General features: G+C 47.4%; 1 protein-coding gene across 19 annotated transcripts in view; it reads right to left on the bottom strand.

Moving 5' to 3' along the window:
- The window catches only part of HIVEP2 (HIVEP zinc finger 2), a 321,024-nt gene extending 304,121 nt beyond the window's left edge, over positions 1-16,903 (bottom strand). For 8 of the 19 annotated variants that reach the window (XM_085881709.1, XM_085881708.1, XM_085881720.1 and 5 more), the window contains exon 1: positions 16,512-16,881. The gene's annotated coding sequence lies outside the window, so the exon portion shown is untranslated. Of the gene's footprint in view, positions 1-16,511 lie in introns of all 19 variants that reach the window. The other 11 variants (XR_015058308.1, XM_085881728.1, XM_085881727.1 and 8 more) reach the window with 7 other exon arrangements.
- Positions 16,904-16,961: the final 58 nt, after the last annotated feature.

Here is a 16,961-nt window from a genome sequence, read left to right as displayed (position 1 = left end):
ATCTTCTCAACACACGCAAGCAAGCAGCTGGCGAGACAATCGATCAGTTCCTGCAAGCTCTGAATCAGCTGGGAAAAGACTGCAGCTTCCGGGCCGTAAGCGCCGAGGAACACCGAAAGGAAGCGACCCGGGAGGCATTCATCCAAGGACTTAGATCAGCCCACATACGGCAACGCTTACTAGAGAAAGCGCAACCCACTCTTGAAAAGGTAGTCGATCAGGCACGAGCGATGGATACGGCTCAGCAGCAATCTGAGTCATTTGGGACACCGATGCTGCTAATGAACGCTGCTACGATGGGAACCCAAGGAACCCCACTGGCACAGACACAGCCAGACACAGGGGATGGAGAAACACCTGAGGAGCCAGATACCCAGGCCACGTCAAACTCCTCAGCAACTGCTCCGGTTGGTAAATGCTTCTTTTGTGGGTACAAAAGACACCTCCGTCATAAATGCCCCGCCAGAGATGCCACATGCATGAACTGTGACAAGAAAGGGCATTATGCCAGGGTATGTAAATCTACTCTAAGGAGAAATAAACCCACTTCTGCGGCTCTCTACTCGCAAAATAAACTAACTGCAGCCTCCCCGGGGAATCTATCCAAGGCTATCATCAACGTACGAATTAACGGGCATATGGCTGAGGCACTGATTGATACCGGTAGCTCTGAAAGTTTCGTCAACAGCTCGCTAGTGAAGGGTAGGAAATGGATAATCCACCCGACTGACAATACGGTATGCATGGCCGCCACATCACTACAGTCCCGCGTACGAGGGTACTGCAATGTTGAATTGGACGTAAAAGGGTACACGCATCGGGATGTAAGGGTACTGGTGCTTCGTGATTTGTGCGCAGACGTAATTCTGGGTCATAATGTCCTCAAGCAGCACACGAGCGTCGAAATACCTTTTGGAGGAAGCAAACCTCGTCTAATTTTAAATGCCTTGACTACCGCAGAGGTAACGTCCCCCCAGCTGTTCGCTAACCTGTCGCCGGTCTGCAAACCGATAGCGATCAAATCGCGGCGATATACCACTGCTGACATGAATTTCATCACTTCAGAAACCAAGCGATTACTGGAAGAAGGAATTATAGAACCGAGCGATTCGCCATGGCGCGCGCAGGTGTTGGTCACCACCAACCAGAACCATAAGAAACGAATGGTTGTCGATTATTCCCAAACGGTCAATCGCTTTACCCAACTCGATGCCTACCCCCTGCCGCGCATAGACGAGATGGTCGAACGCGTGGCCAATTATAAGATATTCAGCACCATCGACTTGCGAAGCGCCTATCACCAAATTCCCATCCGAGAGGAAGACAAACCTTACACCGCATTCCAGGCAGGTAGGCGCCTCTTCCAATTCAGGAGAATTCCATTCGGTGTCACGAATGGAGTAGCTTGCTTCCAACGGGTTATGGACGACATCATCTCAGATGAAAACCTCAAAGACACTTTTGTTTACGTGGACAATGTCACAGTGTGCGGTAGGGATCAGGGGGAACATGACATGAATCTGGACAGATTCTTGAGCATTGCTAGAAAATATAATCTGACTCTCAACTACGAGAAATGCGTATTCTCGGCAAGGTCAATTGACCTTCTCGGCTACACGATAACCGACGGCACGATTAAGCCTGATCCTGAACGGTTGCGCCCACTTCGTGAGCTACCCCCACCTCAGGACCTGCAGACAATGCGCCGGGTGATCGGCATGTTCGCTTACTATGCGAGATGGATTTCGCAATACTCCGAGAAAATACATCCCCTAGTGCATTGCAAAAACTTTCCACCAGATGCTGCTGTTGTAACAGCTTTCCACAACCTCAAAGACGATATCAGTAATTCCGTGGTATTATCGATCGATCGCTCGGTGCCCTTCGTGGTGGAGACAGATGCTTCAGATCACGCGATAGCTGCGACGCTTAATCAGTCTGGGCGACCCGTCGCGTTCTTCTCGAGAACTCTCTCTGGAAGCGAGCAGAGACACTCAGCAATAGAGAAGGAAGCGTACGCCATCGTTGAAGCGCTGCGTAAATGGAGACATTATTTACTGGGAAACCACTTCACGCTCGTTACGGACCAACGATCCGTGGCATTCATGTTTGATGGGAAAAATAACGGGAAAATTAAGAATGAAAAAATTATGAGATGGCGGATAGACCTAGCCTGCTATAGTTACGACATTGTTTACCGGCCCGGGAGGGAAAACCCTGCTGCAGACACCTTCTCGCGGGTCTACTGCTCGGCGGCAATCAGTCGGGCTTTGCAAGACCTCCATGTGTCTCTGTGCCACCCGGGGGTAACCAGAATGGCACATTTCGTACGCAGACAGAACCTGCCCTATTCTATTGAAGATATTAAACAAATGCATGCTTCATGCCCTGTTTGCGCTGAACTAAAACCCAGATTCTATGGTGCGGCTTCTGGCAGACTGATCAAGGCCACTTCTCCCTTCGAGAGACTAAACATTGACTTCAAAGGGCCCCTGCCGACCGAGACAGACAACAGATACATATTCACTGTTGTTGATGAATACTCAAGGTTCCCTTTTGCATTTCCGTGCTCGGATATGACCTCGGGCACTGTCGTGAAATGTCTGTCTGACCTCTTCGCTATGTTTGGGAAACCTTCGTACATACATTCAGACAGAGGGCCGTGTTTCATGTCGGCCGGGCTAAAACAATTCCTATTAGAGCACGGCATCGCAACTAGTCGAACGACGGGTTACAACCCACAGGGTAATGGTCAGGTGGAACGGTATAACGGGGTTATTTGGAAAGCCGTAACTCTGGCGTTGAAATCAAGAGGACTGGGCCCCGAGCGGTGGGAGGTTACCCTACCCGACGCTCTGAATTCCATACGCTCTTTGCTCTGCACGTCCACCAATGCAACTCCTCACGAACGAATGTTTACTCACCAGCGACGTTATGTTGACGGCCAATCAGTGCCCACCTGGCTAACCCATCCCGGAACAGTGTTCATGAAACGCCCGGTACGACAAAGCAAGTATGAACCCATGGTGGAAGAGGTCGAACTCATCGATACTAATCCAGAATACGCTCATGTCAGGCTCCCGGATGGCAGGGAGACCACTGTGTCGGTTCGTCATTTGGCTCCCTCAGGCACTCCTCCCGCAGGTACACCACCATCTGGCACACCTCCCTCTGACATCCCCTCCCCAGGTGTTCCCCCCCCCAGGGACTCCACCCGAGAAGGGTGACGACGGAGCTACCGCGTTCCACCCGGGAGCGATCGGGGAGTCATCTCCGGCACGAGTCGAGGCTCACCAAGAGGATCGGAGGCCTCCCTCAAGTGAAACTGCCATCTACTCCCGGAGAGGCCGACGAATAATACCCCCTCGCCGACTCGATCTGTAAAGGGGATTATCGGCATCCTCGATGCTCATGCTCCTATATGCTCGTTACATAATATATCGATGCTCATTACCATGCTCCTACAACTCAAAATAATCCTCACTGCTTGGCATGTATGCTTCTGTAGATTAGATAGTTCGCATTGCTTGAAATGTATACTCCTGTAGCGCTGAAGTAATCATGGTGCGTTAGCTGGGCCTCTAGTTACATTTTAAAGATGGGGAGAATGTGGTGAATGGAAGGTCGTGACGTGTGATCACATGCTGCCCGGCTCGAGCACAGAAGAGATAAAGCTGAGGTTCGGCTCGGCCGCGGGGATTGTCCCAGGGGCATTGTCGTTTTATGTCGGCGGCTCACTTGGTGCTCATTGAATGGTGAGAATACTGATTGATATATAATACTGATTTATTTTGCGGTGATTAGTTGCGCGTGTGTACCTTACTGCTTGTACTCCATGCTGCGTCTGTATTTCCTGGTGTGCCCGTAGAAGCGGCTTCAATCAAATGGAATAAAGCCTACACTCTGAAGGTTCTTCTCTCGTCCTCATTTTAGGCATGCTGTACATCTCGAGCCGCGTGACGCATCACGGAGCAGGCATTGATCTGCGCGAATCGGAGGCGTCGGGCAGGCTGACGGGACCGACACGACCCTCAGCGGTCGTCAGAGCACAGCCTGAGGGTTCTTGCAAGGAAATTAATGATGCGGAGTTCGGTGTGGGCGATTCATAACATGTCGTGAGGTCGGAGCGAGACATTTCACGCCTTGGGGCTACCTTGCCGGAAGTGGAATGTTGCGGCTTCCGGCCATCGCGCTGGGCTGCGGAGGGCCGGGGCCAATCAGAGTGCCCAATTTTGGAGATGACGCATCACTTCGGGGTGACCCCCCCTGTGCCGCCACACTGTGCCGGTTGACGAGTCATGCATATTGATTGTTGTTGCTTCCCTGTGGCTTCGCCGACCGTGAGCCAGGAGACGGTGTTCAAAATGTCGCCTTGCCATGTGTTTTTTTTGCTGCGATGAAAAATGCGTTTTGTGCCAGACTGTGGCCAACAACAGTGTGAGTGATGCGTTTTGTTTATCGGTCAACACCAGAATTTTGTACTGTGACTTTATGTCGGCATGAAACAGTTCGATGCTCTAGTTTTACCGACGAACTTCGACAATTGTGTTACAACAACAACCTATAGGATAGAACTTGCAACTTTGATGTGTAGACAAATGTAAAGCTCTGCGGTCTATTCCAGTAACTCTAATTTGTTATTGTACCGTGACTCTGATCAGTGATTTTAATATACATCTTGTTCATGTATAACGATCACCGTAATATCTGTGTCAACTTACTATAACATTTTATTTTTGTTTTTGTTACAGCGATTACCACAATTCATACCATTCGTCAAGAATAAAGAACTCTAAGCCTCAGCATGGTTGTTAGACGTTACGTTCATTGGCGGATGGGGGTTAGCTGTATGATATCCGGTCCAAACCGGAGAGGCAGAACACCTCCGCCCCATATTGCGGGGCCTATAAAGGTCGGAGCGGGTCCGTTCGAATGTATGTCCCAGTCCGCATGCGCTGGACTTCATCATCGCCTGGACTCCACCCTCCCAGCTCAAGTCCCTCCTTCACGCCAACAGTCGAGTATCGACGCTAGCTGCACGAAGCCCCACAAAGCGAGAGACAACGCGCCAGCTGTCAGGGAGGTATCACACCACGGTGCAGCCCCCCAAACGTATTGGTGGCGCGTTCGGGCAATCGGTTGTACAAGGTACCGAGAGTCTACAGCCTCAACTCCTCTCCCTTCTTGCTTCAATAACTTCTCTTCATCGGGTTTTGTGTTTGTGTATGTTGTCCTGGCACTTCTCCCCGTAAGTTAAGATTGCAGAAGATTTTTATCTTGCCAAAACGAAGTTTTTGCAAGATATGTTAGTCAGCTTGTGGTTTTTTTTTTTGTTTGTTTGTCTGTAATCACGTATCGATCACTCTGCAGAGCGCAGTTATCATTGGAAATTTTTGTAACTTCACATACCAGAGGCCTATAGAGGTCCCTTTCTGCACATAAAATTTTCAAGGTCAAAGGTCAAGGTCACTTTGTCGCAAATCAGGGGAGTCGACGAAACCCTTATTTTTTGAGTAATTTTGATCGGATCGTCTTCAAACTTAATGGGAATATAGTTCATGGTCTGGCGCTCAGCTGATTAATTTTTGGTGGCGATCGGCCTTGACCTTTATGGTTAGCGCTGGAGGTCGAAAGTTTTTGACCCCAAGGTCAAATTTTGAAATCTTAGATACCATATCGAGTAATACCTCATATGAAAGTGCTTGATAAGTGCTTTCCAGATCTGTCAAAAGTTTGATGCTATGACGTCATTTGATGACGTCATGACGAAAAAACGGATTTTTCATGAAAATTTTATTTCCTCAGTTCTCATCAAAATCTCTTGATATTTCATGTACAATGGTCCTGGAGAGATACCATTAACCGTACGAAAATATAAAGGTCAAGGTCACAAAACGGCCAAGCATCAAGGTCGACGAAACGCTTATTTTTTAAGTAACTTTAATCGAATAAATAAGTCACTCGTGTTCACATTTTGGCAAGATACTGGTCACCCTGGGGGTGACATTGGTTTTTTCATAATTATTTTGTGTTTAGTCTGCTCTGTGTCTGCTTTCGTAAGTTACTTGTAATATTGCCGCACCTCTCACCGTTCTTTCTATCCCTACATTACACACCCCAATAAAACTATTACATGTGCCACATACCTTTCCTCGCCCCATTTTAAATAAATTATTAGAAATGTTCCCAGCTCGTTTTTGTCTTTTCCTTCATTGATTCAGCATGGTCCGAATCCTGGCTTAGCCGGGACTTTATTCCCAACAATGCACTCCTTTTAGCCGGTATGGCCTTGGCAGTGTCGCTCGGCTGCATCCGATCCGGTAAAGTGATCTGGTTAGGACAAGGCGTACCAAGGGCGTGTTCCCCGGTAACTAAATCACATGATGAATTGGGTAACCCAATTAACCCACAGATGGGAGGACCCTAGGTCACACAGTCGAGTTATTGGCATTCACAGTCGGTTAGCGACCCACCGCATCACGGAATTATCCGTGTGTGATGACCTACAATTCCGGGGAGTCTGGTGGGAGCCGAGATAGCTCCCCCCCCCTCTAGTGGTCTTCGCACCTGACCCCAGCCCGCAACAATATATACACACGCACACATATACACACACATACTGGAGGGACTGCCTTTGGTTGGGGGGGGGGGTGGTGGGAGGGAGTACCTGGCACTGCCCGGCTGCGTGAGCTTTTCCTGGCAATGGTTTCGGGATGTGTTGGATATTGTAAAACCATGGAATTATTGACCTCATGGTGGTTAACTTTTGCCTGTGGGCTGGTGGCAGCACTACACCAGGAAAATTCACCAGGGCTCCCCATTAACTGCCTGACCCCACATCTCAATATTCACTTTGTAGCGGCCTTTGGTGGCCTCAAAACGGACGTCACAGCCAACGTGTGTTAGCTTAAAACCTTGCCAAGATTCTGATATTCCGGCACCCAAAAGTTGGGGCCTCTACGTGCTACTACCTCTCGGTTTTGTCTGGTTCAGCCGTGAAAGAGTAATGTACAACACACAAACACTTGAAAATATTTACAAGATTATTGAGTGACACTTTTTCTTAACAGAATAAATGAAGGGTGAATACATTTTAGAGAAAGATAAAATTTGTGTGAGCAGTCTGATTCTGCTCTGGAGTGCATTACAACACTGCCAGGAGAAGTGACTCAAACATAATCCATAAACGAATTAAATCAATCCAAAATGGAGTTTGGGGAGTTCTCAAGGTGAAAAGGGGGTCACAATAATTATTGATAACGTCTCTTCATCGGAAAAACAGATTTGATTTTTTTTTTTTCCTTTTATAATAACTTTTGTTATATCCTTAAAAGTTCATGGAATTCCCTTAAAGTGCTTTTGGTTTCCTATTGCAATGATTTATTTTGTTATCACGTCTCAATTAATAAATTTCCCACTGGACTCATACTTTTGCATTCAACTGTATTTGCACTCCAGGGCTCCACATTAACTTTTTTTTGGGTGCCCATAAAAAAAAAAAATGTAAGACTTATTTTCGACGATATTCAAGCTTGAAAAAATGGATATTTATGCATATACTGGTAATTCAAAAGTCCAAAAGACATAAACTAGCCCTAATTTAATAGAGCGAAGCAGAAAATTAAAGAACAGTAAGATATTTATTTATTTGGATTGAACTTCATCATAACTATGTTAGAGGTACTGTAATGGGTTGCATTGAAATCAACACCAGATAAAGGAATTGTTGATTTGGTTAAAACAAAACATAACACAGTACAACTTAGTGCAGAATTATTTTACGTCATAAAAGTGATTTGGCAAACACCAACATGCCAAACATACAGTAGTACGGCCTAATTAAAATTTCAGTGTTAGAAAGTGGACAATTAAATCTCCTCTCATATTAGGAGATTGTCCACAATGATTGGCTTGACAATTAGCCCATACCGAACATTGTCCAAGGTTTTGTCCATGCCAAAAGTTAGTTTGGGACTGCACTAATACATGCAAGGTAAACCAGGACATATCTAGCAGGTTAAGCATTGATCATTAGAAGTCCTTTTCCAACTGCTTACAATTGCCTTCATCCATAGTTATGATTGGTGAGCTTTCAAAACACGGTTTAAAACAAAAAACACTCAAATCCTTGACGAACTGGCAAGCTGCAGGTCCCAATTCCCAGCAAGAAATGTAGCTTATATTGCTTTCTATTTTTGGAACGATAATTGCACCATTTTCTTGAAATTCTTGTCAAAACACCTCCACGCAATAATGGAAACTCACTGCATCTTTAAAAACGAAAATGTAAGAATGAGCGTCGGTGTTAATCATAAATGGAATATCAAAATTGTCGTGTCGGCTCCAGCTCCTTACATTCTTGCCAAAAAGACCAGAAATTACCGGAATCTCAAGGACTTATAAAAGTCGACACAGACGTGGGATCACAGAACCCGAACATGCTCCTTGGAAACCAAATTATCTCTAATGGTGCTGGGATGTTCCTTGATGACAAAGATCCATAAAATGAGATTCTTAAGTCACAGTCTCTTAAAATGAATGTTTCATGGATGACCCAAGCCAATTCAATGAGAAAGCATGGATGATTCATGTCAAAAGTTGATGCAACATCCTGACCTAGCTTCAGTGCATGGATGTGTGGTAAATGGTTACCAGAAACATTAATGGACCTTATGTTATATTGTAAATTTTGTGAAAGTTTAATTCACCAGAGACTGTTTTGAACAATCGATATAGTGGATGAGCCATTATTCACTCACCAAGAGCAATATATATGTACTACGAGATATTACCTGCCATTCCACGACATTTACTCTCATGTATCTCACTCCACAAAAAAACTCTATAAACATTGCAGCCTGAACGGTGGTTATTTTTGTTCGTATCCAGCCAGTGATTATGTCAGGACGGTGGTTATCTCCATACGTGTTTGGACAGTGGTTATCTCCATACATATCTGGATGGTGTTTGTCTCCGCACCTATCCAAACGGTATTTATCTTAGCACGTATCCGGGTGGTGGTTATCTCCGCACATATCCAGATGGTGGTTATCTCTGCATGTATCCGGATCGTGGTTATGTCCAGACGGTGGTTATTTCTGAACGTGTCCGGATGGTGATTATGTCTGGACGGACCCTCCTCTCACACTGCCTTCTTTACGCTCCCCTCACACTGCCTTCCTTGCGCTCTGCTCACACTGCCTTCCTTGCGCTCCCCTCACACTGCCTTCCTTGCGCTTCCCTCACACTGCCTTCCTTGCGCTCCCCTCACACTGCCTTCCTTGCGCTCCCCTCACACTGCCTTCCTTGCGCTCCCCTCACACTGCCTTCCTTGCGCTCCCCTCACACTGCCTTCCTTGCGCTCCCCTCACACTGCCTTCCTTGCGCTCCCCTCACACTGCCTTCCTTGCGCTCCCCTCACACTGCCTTCCTTGCGCTCCCCTCACACTGCCTTCCTTGCGCTCCCCTCACACTGCCTTCCTTGCGCTCCCCTCACACTGCTTTCCTTGCACTCCCCTCACACTGCCTTCCTTTGCCCTCCCCTCACACTGCCTTCCTTTACCCTCCCCTCATGCCACCTTCCCATTCCCTCCCCTTCCCCTGCTTCCCCCCAACCCCGCACTGCCTCCCCCACCCTCATGCTGCCTTCCCCTCCCCTTGCCATCCCTTCCCCTCCACTCATGCTGCCTTCCCCTCCCCTTTTTCTCACACCACCTCTCCCTCTTGCTGCCTCCCTGCCCTCATGCTGCCTTCCCTTCCCTCATGCTATCCTCCTCCCACCCCCCCCACCACCCCACCATACAATTCTCCGGAGGTTGAGGAGAGGAAGGGGTGTCAAAGAATAATGTGTGAATTGGACAAATGAAAGGTTTTTTTTTTTTATCCCTCAGCTTTCCCTCAAGTTCCCCCATCAAACGCATGTCCAGAACACCCCCTTCCCTCCCCCCATACCTCCTCTCCCTTTTCTCTCCTTCCCTGCCCTCGTTCTGCAACCCACCCCACCCCCCCCCATTTATCGTCCCATCCTCGAAGCGATTTGCAAGTAAAAATAATACAAGCCGGTAGGCGACATGGCTGCTCGCTCTAGATGGAAAGCTGGCCGACGCGACGAGCCGATATTCATGTATATGCTATCAATCAATTTAGCACAATAAACATGATTATCACAGCCCTCTTAGTTTGTGCCCAGAAACCCGCCTTGTGAAATTTCAGGCATGTTTCCAAAGAGACTCTAACAAATGGCAGCCCTGGTAATTCCATTTATCTATTCGCTAAAGATTTTATTTTTTTATATGATGCTGTAAGACATTCTCCTTGGGCACAAAAAAAAACAGGTCCCTCGGAGGTCCAGTTTCAGAGGTATTGATTTTTTGTACAGTCCACAATAAGTGTACGATGTACGATAAAGTATTTAGCTGTTGCTAAGCAACGGAGGTATGCATAGCAACCATTCATTTTTGTGTACATGCTAGCCACATTGTACACATTTCACCCAAGTTTCATCAAAATCAGACTCTTTCTCTGAGAGATATTCGCAATTAACCGTTTCTGAAATGTTCGACATGTACTCGCCCAAAACCTATCTCCTCCTACAAATATTTTTTGTTAGGGCTGCAAATTGGCATGAAGGGAGCTAGATAGATTGCGCACAGAACTTGAAGCTTCGATTTTTTGATGTACTTTTTTTTCGATTTTTGACCACTTTAAAGGGCCGATGCTCGGGCCCGGGGTCCCATATTCGAAAGCACACGATTCCCAGAAATATTGGTCCTACCTACCAAATTTCATTGGAATCGGTTGAGTGGTTTAGCCCCTAGGCTTGACCAAAGTTTCGCGGACAGACAGACAGAGGAAATGTCCAGAATAAGGGACATTCGTTACACAATAAGGGACAATAATGTCTAAGAGCAGCCAAAAATAGAGAGAGAGAGGACTGGGACATACATTCGACAATGTTGCTCCTTCAGTGTGGATTTGTTGGGAACACCATTCCATTAAGCACAGATTTATATGTGTACGTGCTCAGACGCTCTGACCAGGACAAAATCTTACTCATAAGCTTGGGGAAGCTTGGATTGGTCCACGATAAATAAAGGTTTCCATTTGATGTTATGTTGGGACATGTTGAGCTGAACCTGATACTTTCATTCCCAGATTTTGATTGGGATCTCCAGCAGGAAAGACTAAAAGTGGAAGTGCAAGTGGTGTTGCATCACACAAATGCTGCCTCTTGTGTTTCTTTTTATTTTATCAACTACGAGCGAGCGATAATTGATTGTTTAATAACAAAGGGACAATACTGTCATTCGATGTCATGATGTCTTATGCAAAGTCTTATTTCTTGCTCCGAAAACAACTGCCTTTATTATGGCTGGCAGGAAAGGATGGAATTTTATGACAAACAAGATGGATATATCTAAAATAAGACTAAAAGACAATCAGGGTGCTATTTCAAACGAGCCCGAGAGAGATTATCACATGAATGCAATTGAGCGTCATCAAGAAAATCAAAATTTCAAACAAATCAAGAGCGACTTCGGATGAGATGTGTTCGGGAATGCGGGCGAGTGAAATCTGAGCATTGGAGGTGAAGGGGGGGAATAAAGGCATATAAATAATTATTTATTTTAGCCATCTTGCAGGAAGCATTTAAACTTCCAAATGTGTGAAATGCCATTCCCAGAGCAATGTCACAGTTGTGTTCAATTTTGAAGAAAAAGTTAATGAACCAACCAACCTGGATCATGCACCACATCCTACTCAGCTCTATCCTTCTTGGCATCTTCACATCCACATCGCTAATAATTTCCTTTGCCCCAGGTGTAAATAACTGGATTTCTCCACAACAAATTTCTCACCCAGTAACTTCCACAATAAACAGGCTCGTACACTTCCCACACTCGAATCGCACCACCACCAAAACGACCACCTTCCGATATCCATCTATATTACTGCCCCTGTGTTACACCGACCATGTGATGAAAATCTAGGTGACCATTACGCAGCATCCCTTTAAGGTGGTGGTCCGTGGTTATGCCATGTGAGGATCTCTCCTCGGATTGACACTTTCTCCAGTCTGAATTCATCCTTCCGCACGAGTGGTTCACCGATTCGTCTTCTCTTCTTCGTTAGCCGACACAATTATTTACACCATCTTGGAGGGTCAGACAAGGAAAGTTTTGACCCGAATCTTTCAAGAACTGGCTACCCAATTCTGACATCCAACTGGAGCCGATATAGGCAGGGATTTGAAATTCGTTTCGAGTGGCGGCGATAACTCGGCTACTCTTCACAAAAGACACCGTTACATCTTTAACATCCACAAATTAATGCTGGCAGAGGGGACACGTGGCTTTTTTTTTTTTTGTATACCTTGGTCGAGGCTCGTATGAGAGCTAACACACAACTCACAGCAAGGAGGCATGAAACAAGAAGGGCGGGAGTGGAAGGGACAAAACAGTGGGGAACAGACACATTAGGTGAACTGTGGAAGGGAGAGGGATGGGGATGGGACGGGGAACATGGCGAAGAGAAGATGGACATTACAGGGACTTTCAGGAAGGAAAGCAGGAGAAATGAAGGAAGTGGGCTTGGGTGGATTATCGGGGGTAGAAAAGATCGAGGATTTGGATGGGGGAAGATAAGAGGTGGTGGTGAACAGCAGTTTTAAAAGCCTGGAGGGAAGAATGGGAAAGAATAGAGTGAGGAAGTTTATTCCAAAGGCGGGAAAAAAGAGGAATGAAAGAGTGAAGATGAGCAGTGATTCGTGATTTTGGTAGTTTTACCAGAAGGGGGTTGTTGGCGGACCTTGAGCGCCCTGTGGAAATGTGGTGGGGACAAATCGCAGAGAGAGCAGGGGGGGCAAGGCTGGAGAGGAGTCGGTAGAAGACAGAAAGACCACCGACCAACCTGCGGTGATTGAGTGAGAGGCCCAAAGACTCAGCTTCATTGCGGGAGATGCCGATGATCTTAAATGCCCTGGTTTCGACAGCGTGAAGTCGAGAAAGGTGGGAGGCAGGAGCACCAGCCCAGAGGGGAGAGTAGTACTCCATCAGGCTACGGACAAAAGCTTTGTAAGTGGTCAGGAGCTCAAGAGGGCCGAGGAAGGACTTAGCACGACGGAGGATTCCCAGTCGGCGACTGGCTTTTGAGGCGAGGTTGGAAATGTGACTTTCCCAGGAAAGGTCATGGCAGATAGTGAGACCTAGAAGCTTGAAAGAAAAGACTTCTTCCAGAGGATTGTTGAGAAAGTGGATGCGGGGGTTTTGTAAACGGTCCTTTCGAAGAGACATAGTGAGAGTGTGAGATTTGTCTGGATTGAAAGACATGTTCCACGTGTTGGACCAGTTTGTGATTTTATCCAGATCTGCAGTGAGCGAAGAAGCTGCTGCTTGCCGGTCTGAGGGATGACAGATGGTACGGCAGAGGGTGGAGTCGTCGGCAAAGAGAAATAGAGGATTTTCCAGAGAGTCCGAGAGATCATTGATGAAAACCAGAAAAAGAACAGGGCCCAGAACGCTACCTTGAGGAACTCCAGCCTGCACAGGAAGAGGGGATGAAAGAACTCCATTTAGGGCCACACGTTGACTGCGACACGTTGACCACACGTTGACTGCGACACGTTGACCACACGTTGACTGCGACTGCCACACGTTGACTGCGACACGTTGACCACACGTTGACTGCGACTGCCACACGTTGACGTTGGCTTAACGTGCTTACGAGGGACAGCACGCTTTGTGATGCAACACCCTGACTGTGAAGCCCAATCTGACAGTTTATAGTTGGGTCGTGAACCAAACCCAGACTAACCAGCTCAAAGGTAAGTATGATAAGTTAAGTATGTTGAAATATTTTCAACAAATCAAGTTCAGGACCAGTTATGCTTCTAAGTCTGTAATACCAAACCTGAATGTCGGCGATGGAAGAACATTTTCAAAAAGTCTTCTCGGCACACCTCATTCGAACAGACGTCACATGTTTGAAGAGTTTTCATAACCATGGTATTGTACATTTTTAATTTTACAGTGTGTTTTCCCCATCGTACTGGCAGGATGTCCTCGAAGAATGCACACTCGACATGGGTTTGAATCTCGACCCAGCTATAAACTGTCATCCGGTGTTTCACAGACTGGGCGAGTCATCAATGTGTGTGCCGTGCCTCGGATGGACGTAAAAATGGACGTCGCGTCTACCGGCATTCGTTGCTGGACTACAAGACCCCACGGTGTCCTTTACGACGAGTATGTGAGCCATCGCTGGCACGCTGGCCAAATTACAAATCCCTGCCTGAACCTGAGTCGGACGACAGAACTGGCCAGCCGGTTTGTGAAAGACAGGCAAACCCGTCCACACGGCCAGGTGATCATTTCGTTCTCTACTCGTGGAGCTCTTTCCCAGTATACAAATACAGTCGAGTCCAGTTAGACAGTCTCGGAGAGGCATTTCTCGACAAATTGGCGTCAGGCAGAAGAACTGAGAGGTATGACGAAAATCATGCAAATGATGTCACCGTCACTTTGACCTTTGACATAGATATATAGTCAAAAAACATTGACAGCCTCACTTTTGTCCTTCGTAGCCCTCTGGTAAAGTTTGACGGAGATAGCTGAAAATGTTCGCGAGTTATCACACTCACAAACATACAAACAAACGAGACAGACCGACATATGATGAACATTTTAAAATTTTATCATGATTAAAAAGAAAATATTCTTATTATTGCAGAGAAATTTGTCTCAAAAAGCAAGCAAACTTCATTTTATCAATGTAGATACAACCAGAAACGCCCAAAACATTTCGTAGCACAAAGACAACACAAACAATGGTTTTAATTACGTTTTAGATAAACATGAGAGAATATTGTGAAAGGCGGTATTCTATAGAGGGAAGATAAGCCGGCTATCTTGTATACATTCCTTTACAGGTCTATATTCAAGACTCTATGGAACTTTCAAAATGGAAAAAGGGTCTCTCTGACTTCAAGATCATCGGAATCTCCAGTGTTGAAGCTGAGTCTGTGGGTCTGTCACTTTCCCATCACAGACAGGTTGGTGTGGTGGTCTTCGTCCTCTACAGACAGACATGCCTCCTTTCTGGTCTTGCTCCCTCTGCCCTTTTCGTGCTCCCTCCCCCCTCCCTACCCTCCAGGTTTCTGCAGGATGCACACGGTCCACCATCAACCCCCTTCTGGTGAAGCTCCAAAAATCCAGGATCATATCTCACCACTCAGTTGTTCCTCTATTTTTTTCTCACCTGTGGAACCACCTTCCACATCCTCTTCAATCTCATTCTTGCCTCCAGGTAAGATAGCTGTTCACCACCATAGCAAATCATCCCCCATCCAAAACCATGATCTTTTTGACTCTCGTTCAACCCACCCCCCCAATCACCCAAGCACACCTACTTCAAATTTTCCAATTTTTTCCTTCCTGAGAGTTTCCTTCTGTGTCCATCTTGTCCACCCCATGTATCCTCCCTCACCCCAGATCCATCGTCGTCCATCTCCCTCCATTTTGTCCCTGAGCCCTGCCCTTGCTGTTTCCCCCTTCTCTTTCTCCCGTTGTGTCCTGATTCGATCTGTGTTCCAGCTATTCCATGAGCCTCTTCCAAACACCAAAAGGTCTTTGAGGTCATATCCTTGGATCCAAACATCCACAACCCTCATGGTATTTTGTAACTTGTGTACACAAACATGGCAGGATTTTACTGGAGGGGTGGGGGTGGGACGGACTCCACAAAGGAGTGGAATTGGATAGTTTACCAAGCCTGCATATATAGCACTGAGCTTTGTTGCCAGCAACGTGATCACGTGATCGAGAAACACAAACAATGTAACCAAGAAAGGTCACGTGATCGAGAAATACCAACAATGTAACCAAGAAAGGTCACGTGATCGAGAAATACCAACAATGTAACCTTTTGATGAAACATTTTCATGAGCAGTAACCATGATGTGTTGCCAGGACATCAATGATGATAATCATAATGGGCTCCGATTCAAGTGTTATCAAACTTTGCGAGTCGTGGGGGTAGCGCAGGATAGCCGTTCCAAACTGAGAGCACAAAGCCATCCATTCCGTCATTACCCATGAACCATTGCGAAGAGGTGACAATGTGCCCATCACATGTGACGTCACGAGCGTGGCTTTCCAGAGAGAGTCCGCGTCATGGAACGATCCAGGTGCTGCCGGGGACGTCCCGGGGTGACGTCCTGTCCCCAGCCCCGGGGGAGTCCTCGCGGAGCGCGAGCCCGGGATGGCCGTGGGGACAGGCAGAGGAGGGGAGGAGTAGGTTGGGGAATGGAGAAGGAGGAGAGGTGCGGGGTGGGATGGGATGCAGGAGCGAGGGGAGGGGAGAGCACGGGATTTCCCGTAATAATCGTGACGAACGTGCGGTTCGTACTGCAGTGGCAAAACAAGCCCCTTCCCCTCAACCCCCTCCCCGATCAGCACGCGTTGCGACGACGAACGCGCACCGGGAGACGAGGTCGCGACGCTGCACCGACTCACCAGATGATGCTGCGGTCTGGGCGCCTGATGGCCATGGCCGGCACCCGGGCCCCGCTCTGATCCGGAGCCACTTCCGCGGCCCAGCGCCTACTGATGCCGGGAGAGGGCAAGGAAGGACGGGCGATGGAAGGGGAGGGAGCGAAGGGACGGAAATGAAATGGCGCCACTTGGCGGTCATGGACGAGATGCAAAGCACGAACCTTTCATCTGGTCTTGTCCTTCGGATTCCGAGGACTCGGGACGCACGTGGGATGGAAAATACAGAACGCGCGCCAAACAGCGGCTCTGAGCTTACAGCAAGGCGCAAGACACGTGGCGTGGTCCCTGTGATGGTGTTCACCTTGGGAAGAGCGTGCATCGTCCTGTTCGGGATTCCAGAGGTTGAGAGTGAAGAAGAGAGAGGGCAGTGTAACGCATGGGTCCTTCACCCTGCTCAGAGGGTCGTTGTTT

Source organism: Eptatretus burgeri, chromosome 5 (assembly GCF_056783735.1).
Source record: "Eptatretus burgeri isolate ZD-2024b chromosome 5, Ebu_testis_v1, whole genome shotgun sequence".
NCBI classification, from domain to species: Eukaryota; Metazoa; Chordata; class Myxini; order Myxiniformes; family Myxinidae; genus Eptatretus; species Eptatretus burgeri.
The sequence above is the reverse complement of the archived record's forward strand: the minus strand, read 5'-3'. Positions and strand labels throughout refer to the sequence as shown.